This window comes from Amaranthus tricolor, chromosome 3, assembly GCF_026212465.1.
Source record: "Amaranthus tricolor cultivar Red isolate AtriRed21 chromosome 3, ASM2621246v1, whole genome shotgun sequence".
NCBI lineage: Eukaryota > Viridiplantae > Streptophyta > Magnoliopsida > Caryophyllales > Amaranthaceae > Amaranthus > Amaranthus tricolor.
In genome coordinates this window covers 33000415-33008190 of record NC_080049.1, presented here as the reverse complement: position 1 = coordinate 33008190, position 7776 = coordinate 33000415, and positions in this window count along the sequence as shown.

The window sequence follows — 7776 nt, the reverse complement described above, 5'->3', positions numbered from 1 at the left end:
AGTTTCGGAACATTTTACAAATAAAGTAAAATATATGAAATTGCGATAGTGATTTACTCGACAATCGCTCTTCTAAGAAGGTGACAAACCTTCATGGGCTTGTGTAAATAAGCTTATAACTATCAATGAATTTAGGTGTATAACCCTATAAAGATGAGAGTTGACTACACACAAATTTAATGTGATTTCATCCAAAGGTAGTATAAACATTTTGTTAGCATTACTTCCCACACATGTGAGCCTACCATTTTTTTATGAATTAGAAACTTGGTTCTGATACAATAACGAATCGTTAGAAGGAGTGGATGCAACATAGTCTCCTTTCATTTCTAGTGCATTATATTCTACCTGAATTTGAGGGGCGATTAAGATTTAAACCCGTGACTTATTGTCATGTTGGGTTTTAATACCATGTCAAAGAATCAATTGAACCAAAAACTTAAGCTGATGATTAAAACTCCATAGTATATTATATATTCTATTAAAAGATTGCTTGGATCGATTCGAAATGGACTCGTGTTTACATGTTTCCAATTGATTTAAGAATATTTTGTTTTTTAGGTCTTGGTCCAAAGTCCTAATGGTTTATATATTTTTAAAAATATTTTATATTTTAGGTCATGGTCCAAAGTCCTAATGGTCCAAAGTGCTCCACCAACTATTCTTCACAAAATATACTAAATTTATGCGTTGACTTGTATTAATAAGGTATGCATGATTTTATAAAAAATGATAAAGTTGTATAGAAAAAAGGTACGAAGTTTCTTGATCAATATAATCAAAAGAGAGTTGGAATTTTTGCGGAGCTCACGTTTATCACCATTCATTTGTAGTAATCTTGAATTTTGAAAGATCTTATATTTGATTTTGAAAATTATATTATGATTAATTTCTATAACATTTAATTCACTTGTATTTTTAATTTAATTTTTTTAAGATTTATTGTTCTTTTGATTTATTTTAATTTAATTATCACATTCACAAACTATTATCATGTCTTTTAAATCTTAATCACTAACTTTTTTCAGCCTCATGTTTTTTTTTTTAATTTCTTTCTTTTCTTATTTTTTTTATCGAGCTTTGATTAAAACAAACCGCATTAAAAGTAAATTTATAAACTCAGAGATAATATTTTCATAGAAAAAGCTCATAGCTTAATCTTCATTCTTGTTGGTATCTTATAGATATGTTAAAATTTGTTTAATTTGACTGTTTCGATAAATTTACTTTCAGGCTTTTAACCCTATTTTTTATTGTTTTTAGTTTCAACGGTTTAAATATTAAAATATGTAGTTGAAGTATTAAAATATAGAGATTGAAATACATTTGTTGAAAAAGTTTTATCTAAACACCATTCAAGTGTCACCAAAAACAATTTAGTAAAAACGAGACTTATGTATTCGATTTTTAGCATTTTAGCTTTAAAATGCAATAAAAGAAGTGAGTCTTCTTATTTCAAAATTCACGAAATTCTTAATGATTTTGAATTAAAATACCAAACACCAAGTGTTAAAATAACAAATTAAGTATTCAGGTGTTTAAACGTATTTTTTTAATTATTGGATAAGATGAGGGAAAGAGATTATGTGGAAATCGTATTCAAAATGAACAAATATATGCAAATGTCATCGTGTCACCGTATAAGTTGTACTCGAGATGATACGCGCTCTTTGTCAAACCCTACCTAGACTTACACGGCGTGAGTCAATATCATGGAACAATTCACAAGTTTGCTATTTATTTTTTATTTTCTATTTTTATTAAGAAAAAAGTATGTCTAGCAGGTTATACTAGCAAGCCATAGTTATACGTATCAGGTAAACCACATTTTTAAAAATATATGCGTGCGACACGTACGTGGCATAAAACGTTGTGCATTGTGCTGGGCTAGGCCAACTTACGAGCCATGTCGTGAAGTGTTCCGCTAGCTAGATCCGCGATTTAACGTACACACATATTTATGTACTTGATCTATTGTAATTTCAGGAAAGCCAAAAAAATCAATCCATGATTCATTTTTTAATTTGATATTTCAATCATAATGAATAATTAGATTTGATCATTTAATAATTTTATCAAAAACAATCCCCGATCAAAATTTGTGTAGAGTACTCACGCATACAAAATTAGGCCCCATATATTGTAAATTTTATAAAAGTATTAAATTTTTTTGCCCTAAAAGTAGCATATTCCACATCATTTCAATGTTTTTAAGGCAAAAATTATTTAGTTATTACAACATGTTGGACCCAAAACGCTTACGCCTCAATTGATGGATCATTTTCCATTGACAGTACAATATTTGTAACTTTGTGTGCGTAGTTTAGGAAAATTACAACATTATTATGATGTTCAATCAAAAAATAAAATAAATAAATAACTAAATATTCCAGTTGTTCAATTGAATCAAGTGGATATTAGTAGACAACTATCAAGTGTGATCCCACTAATTCTATCAAATGTTTGCACAAATTACAACTAAAATCGTTGATCAAATAAAATATTTTCAAGAACGACTCTGAAAAAAATTCAAATTATTTGATATATAATTGGAGAAAAAAATTAAGACTTTATTCATATAAGAATTATTTTTAATTTTTCGCTTAGGATTTAAAAATTGCCAAATTAAAAACAATACGGGTAAGAAATTATGAATAAGAAGAAATCTCTATTAACTGAATATAGTGTTTGTACTCTTTAGAAGAATTTTTTTTATAATTAGGGGTAGATATACAACAAAGTATAATGAAGTTGATAATATTTTAAAAAGATGTACTTAAAAGGAGGTTTGATTCCATATCAATGCATTCATTTAGCAATTTTCCCACCATCTTAACTAAATAAATAATTAACACATATATAGTTTTTTTAGTTTATGATTTTATATATAAGTTGAATGCTGTCAGTTGACATCATTGCCTGACAATGAATTCATCACGATATATAATCCAACACAAATTCAATTTATGATCATTCCTACGTTTACAAATATTCTTTAATTTGTAACATACTTACTATAAAAAAACACAATATAAAAAAGTATAAAAAAGAGAACAAAGAATAGATATATTATCGAAGACAAGTAATTAAAGAATAGTTACAGTATATAACGTATTTTGAGGACTCAATCAAAAATTTAAATTAGTGATTAAGACCTCTAATACTTCTCTTTTAATAATTGGCCGGTCTGAAACAGTAAGCAGATGGGCACAAAGGCCACAAACCATGTGATGGAATAGGTTATAAACAAAAATTAAATGAGCTAAAAATGATGAGAAAGCCATGTGAGAAAGTGCGAGCAAATTGCATCTGGAAACCAGAAAGAGCCTCTTTGCACGTGGTCAGTGGACCTAAACCCTAACTTACAAACTTGTAGACTTGTAGTAGAAACGTACGTACAATCACTCAATCATGCTCGGTACCGCCTTTAGAGTTCAAAACCAACACTATGCGTTGGCAATGCTTCCTTATGATTTGCTCCTATTCTTTTCCCATGTGTCTAATGGTCTATTTGGTAAATAACTGTTAGCTGAAATTAATGGCGAGTTTGACTAGCTAGAAGTAGTCGGTGAAGATCAATTGTTTAAGCTGGATGTTAAGGAGATGTTTGGTAAAATTATTTGTGGATTATTAATTTGTTTACTATTTCTTAAATGAGACGGTCTCACAGTGAGATCTTTTCTATTTGCTGGCCCAATATACATTTTTTGTCTTAAAGTGTTCACTTATAACGTTAAAGTCATTACTTATAATTTTAAAATAATTACTTTTTATAGTTTTAGAGTAATTACTTATAATTTTAAAACGATTACTTACGATCTTAAAGTAATTTATTAAATTAATGGGCTAATTATATGGATTCGTCTCATAATAAGACAGTGTCATGCAAAACGGGCTGTAATTTATTTATTGGGAATATGGGCCAAAACCTGAAAAACATGAAGAAAGCTACTGTAGGTTGCTAATTGACTAATAAATTTTAGTTTAAAAGTCAGTTTGTTGGGACTTAAAAAACAAATTGATTAAGAGGTTGAATATAATTTGAAAATGCAAAGTGTAGCAAAATAAAACGACTCACATAATAAGTATAGCAAAATTAAAGGAACAATTATGTTACCACGTTATTCTCTCATAATTTTCTTTTCATATACTTTTTCACTTAAATTCTAATTTTTTCATAAAACAATTCTTATAATTTAATCTTTTTCGAAGAAAAAGTAGCACAATTTAAATTAAAGATATAAAAATAGAGTAATGAAAGAAATAAGTTTTGCTCATCGAAAATAATATAATAAGGTACCTTTAATTTTATTGCAATTTTAATTTGCATTATTAAATGGGTCCTTAACCACAAGGCAGATGTGGGGCACCATCATATTTCATATTTGCTTCTTTAAATGATACTTCTCATCATTAGAGTTTATATAATTAATAAAATTTCTTTAAGTGATCACTTTAAAATTGTAAATAATTACTTAAAAGCTATTAGTTATCATTTAAAGATTATAAAACTGATCACTTTAAAATTGTAAGTGATTACTTAACAATTATAAGTAACTATTTTAAGACAATAAATATACATTAGATCAACCTATTAGAAATAGTCTCATTATGAAACTGTCTCATACATATGATATGAGAATTTGTGAAAGTTATATGGTTGAATTATATTTTTTGCTATCACCGTACTTATGAATTTACCAATATATATTTTTATTTTTGTCTATTCCTTTTAGTTTACATTGAATCTATTTTGAGCAATGCCTTCACCCTTTTTATTTAATTCTTATTCACACATTTTCTGTCGCTGATATAATTTAAGGGTTACCATCAATTCTGAATTCCTGTGCAATCATAGTTGTTGCATTGGACGAAGGGGCATTTGTTATTGATGGCCTAATATATATAAGAGAAACGTATGGTGGTTGTATCTTTGACTATCTTCCATATTTGAATCATTGCATTTGCATGTATTGCTTTGGATTGCAAATTGATTGTAAAAAGGCATAAATATACCAATGCAAGTACTTGTCGAGGTTTCCAAATTAGTGAATAGTGACTATTCATGTTTTTTAAAACAAATAATGTATATTTTTCAAGTGGCTTTTAGCGGATATTAATCAAAACTCATTGAAAAATTTAAAATTCAATAAAAAGATCGTAAGCAATGTATAATTACGATCAAATCACACTGTACCCTCATATGACTAATTATGTATCCATAATAAACTAATACGCTAATAATATACAAATAATAGACTTATACTGTACTAATACTTTTTCCGTTCTTTTTTGTTCTTTTTATTTACCTTTTTTACAATTTTTAAAGCAAACTTTAAATTTTAATATCTCTAAATACATATAATAAAAAATTATTAAAAAATTCATGATAAAAAAGTATATATGAAGACGTATTTAACGAGATTTTACATTGATAAATATGCGTCAAAAACATTAATTAAATTTCTCTCTACTTAAAGTGGAATATTTCAAATAAAATAAATATTTTAAAACAAAAGAATTACTACTAATATGCTTCTAATCAAGTCATTTGTTAGATATTTATTTGTAGAAAAATTATAGGCAATCAATGGTGTACGGTTCCAAAACGAAGCTTCAGATTGAAGAAAAAGAACTTTTCCATAAAGGCCATAGCCTTTTAATGAACAATTAAACCTAATTAATAATGGTAATTAAATTACCACATAAAAAACAAAAATAATAATAATAAAATAAATAAAATTAAAAGAGTTAAATTAAAATCACAAAATTCTCACCCTATTAAATCCTACCACATAAAAATAATTTATTAACTTTACAAATAACTGTTATTTACTTAGAGCTCCTCTTTCAATGAATCCTTGATTACATAAAATAAACAGTGGGACCAGTCTATGGGAGCAGAACAAAAAATAAGGACTTAAAATACCCGTTTGTTATTTGTTTTGGTTTTTAGTTTTCAACTTGATAGAAAATCAAAAATAAAAAATAAAAAGTGATTTTAACTTTCTTTTGCCCGTTCTCAAAATCATTATCTTTCTAATTATCCGTGAATAATTTTACCATTTGAGAAATTTTAAATAATTTAACTTTTGCCTTTATTTTGTTGCGAATAGACTCTTCAATAAACAAACCGGCTATTCTAAGTTGCTACTAGTGGTTACATACAACTGGTAATCCTCTGCCTTCCTTATAAACTTGCTTCCTTGAAGTAACACCGTATTCAACCGTAAAATTTTGGAGAGAGAAAAGAAAACTTTCACATTTTTAATTTATTGAAAATCTTAATAATTTGAAAAGGTATGAACTCTACTTCTTCTTGAAGTGTTGGTTCAATTTCCATAAATTATGTGAAATGTGAGCATCATTTCAAAGCAAAGTTGCAAAGGCGAATAAAAGAGGGATGGTGAGACTTTAATGAAAGTCAAAGAGATTTTTTAATTAGAAAAATAAAAAAGTACTTTTGGAATATCGATTATAACCGGATCTTTGTAACAAAGGTCAATTCGCAACAAAATGTTATAGTATATAATATATTCTGGGGCTTCAACCATCAGCTTAAGCTTTTAGTTGAGTTGGTTCCTTAATATGATATCAGAAGCCTGCATGACAAAAGGTCAAGGGTTCGAATCTCAACTACCCTCATTTAAAGTGGAATAATATTTTGCGCGGGGTATGAAAAGGGTATGTGTTGTATCCACACTTTTAGTCCATAGGTTTCTCGTGCGATGGGGCGCGTTAGAGTATATAACATATTTTGGAGCCTCAACCATCAACTTAAGCTTTTGATTGAATTGGTTACTTAATACAAAAGCTATGCAAGGTGGAATTATTTAAAAATTTTCAAATATAGGGTTATTAGCAAAGAATGTGCGTTAGTTTAAATTATTCTGGATAATTTTTCATAAAAAATAAAAAAACTACAATATTACTAACCCTAATATTTAAATTTTTTTTATCTTGAAACTCAATTCTTTTTTTCATCTTTATATTTTACTACATTGTTCCACTTTTTCTATATACACTTTGGATATAAAACTCGAATGCTATTTCAGTTGGAGTATATATTATTTTTCTTAGAAAAAATTTGAATCGATTCTCGATGTCTCCTGCCCTCAGCTTACCCTAAACCAGAAAATGTACTGGTTGGATACATATATTCATTAACAAAGTGTAATTACAGAGACATCATTTTTATACTTTCTTCGTTCTGAAATACTTACTACATTTCGGTTATGGACTCTATTCATCGTTCAAGCTTATTTTATATATTGCGGTAAGTGTGTGAGTTCTGAAACACTACAAATAAGTATCGAATTGGCGACAACGCATTTTTTCGCCATTTGATAGCTAAAAGGCTAAAAAGTGGGCAGGGCGACGGGCAGAGAGGTGGTCGCCTTTTATTGTTATGGACTCCATTTATCGTTCAAGCTTATTTCATATACTGCGGTTAATGTGTGAGTAAAATTATAGTCAAGTAAGATCTTGTTTGAATCGTCTAATCGCATACTTTCATAATATTAGCTTTTTGTAATTTTTAGTTCAGTATAATTCAACATATAAATGAACAAAATAACATATTGAATTGTATAAAAAGTTATACTATAACAAGTATAATGGAATGGAGGATATATTCCACAAGTGAGTATCAATCTACCCAGTACCATGCAAATAAATGCATGCATGAATCTCTTGTAATGACATGAAATTTATCAAAAATTAATTTTATTATTTACTGAAGAAAAAAAAATGTTTCGCCAATAATTTAGAATATTA